The sequence below is a fragment of the Salvia splendens genome, chromosome 19 (assembly GCF_004379255.2).
Source record: "Salvia splendens isolate huo1 chromosome 19, SspV2, whole genome shotgun sequence".
Taxonomy (NCBI): domain Eukaryota; kingdom Viridiplantae; phylum Streptophyta; class Magnoliopsida; order Lamiales; family Lamiaceae; genus Salvia; species Salvia splendens.
In genome coordinates this window covers 20,849,142-20,850,942 of record NC_056050.1, presented here as the reverse complement: position 1 = coordinate 20,850,942, position 1,801 = coordinate 20,849,142, and positions in this window count along the sequence as shown.

Sequence of the window (1,801 nt, the reverse complement as noted above, 5' to 3'; positions counted from 1 at the left end):
GTGCTGAATTAACGTGAGACACATATTGGGGGACGGATGGAGTACAATTTTTGTATGTGTCAATTTATCTTTACTCTAATTAGAAAAGGCAATTAATTCTAAGTTTATCTCAAATAAAGCCATCAATTGGAGACTTGAACTTTCGATCTATTAATCGAAAAAGAAACGTTATAGTGAATAACGGCAAAACTTCACTGTGTTGCCTAGTTGGAATTCGGCCTCACTAAAGCGAGCCACGTACTACCAGTAACACTATTGGCTACCATTGGTTGCGACGATGCCCGAATCGTCGCACCCTTCTCAGTCAGGAAGGGCAGACTCGGCCTACTAGAATAACCATTGACCATCTCTCGACTTAGCGGGGCCGGGAGCCCGAGTCCGGCAACGAAGGAACGTCTTTCGCCATTTAAACCCCAGGATTGGTGATAGTCTGAAGAAAAGCCCTCAAAAAGTTGTTGTTGCTTCAATTCAGCCAATTTTTGAGATGCAGCCATCAATTTGCAATATTCAACCCTAGATGATGATGAGTTGCTATCCATATAGGGAATGTGATTATTCATCAAATTCACATTATTATTCATCTCAAGCTTTGATGATCCGATCTTTTCATTTGCACACACTTTCTTCTTCTTCTTCCTCTTCGTCTTCTTAGCGGATTCAGAAGCAACCATGACTCTCATCTCATCGCGCATACGTGCAAACATGGTCTCCTTGGCGGATGCAAGCTCGCGAACTAGAGAATCCGCGAACACCTTTAGATCTTTCAGCATTCCCTCATCTTTCAAGCTTTGTTTCTTCTTCATCGTCGTCACTTTCTTCTTCCGCTTGATTGGTTCTAGCTTCTTTTCTTCAACTCTCACGGCACCATGGCTTCGTGGATCATCATCATCATCATCATAATTGGCATCATCCTTCGCAAACAAGACTAGCTTGTTTGATGATCCTTCTTCATCATCGCTTGAAGAGTCTACGATGGCGTTGCTGCTCCTAACCTCCCATACCTTCGCAAAGCCTTCGTCTTGCTTCATCATCAACCCTAATTCTGTTTCATGAATCACACACACACACACAAAATCCTCACTAATCAAATAATTAAAAAAAAAAGAGAAAGGAAAACACTTCTATAAATTACCATGAAAAAAATATGATTTCCATAAGAAATAGCTGTATTTACCGTTATAAATATCTCGATCTTCCCTATATGAGTGAAAAGATAAAATCTCTCAGCCTTCAATTATTTCAAGAATTTTCACTCAACGAGGGAATGAAAAGATATGACTTTCAATCTTACTATATTTTTTGGCTTATTTTCTAGGTTTTGATATTGTAAACAGAACCCCGATTATGCGAAATCTTATTTATAGAGTTTTCAGGTTAACACGTTTTGAATCAAGATTTTTAGTGTCTTTCTTTTTTCTTGTTAGAGATTTTATAATTCGAGAGATATTTCGTTTGTTGGTTTAATCTAATTCTATATGGCTGTGATTATTAATTCCTATATATGGTGACAGATGGGGCTAATTAATTAACTCACGACTAAATTCTGGAAATCAAATAACGATTGTCTCATTTGTCTGACAAATATATTAGCGTTTCCTTATTGAAAAAAATTTAAATTGATGTTTTTTACTAAAAGGTGTCATTTTAAAACTGAAATATTTGTTAATTTGGATTTATTGATTATATTACTTCCGTCCTACAAAGTTTGTCCCATTTTACCATTTTCGTCCGTCCCATAAAGCTTGTCTCACTTGGAATCTTACTAAAAATAGACATTAAGTATACCACTCAATCTCCTCAA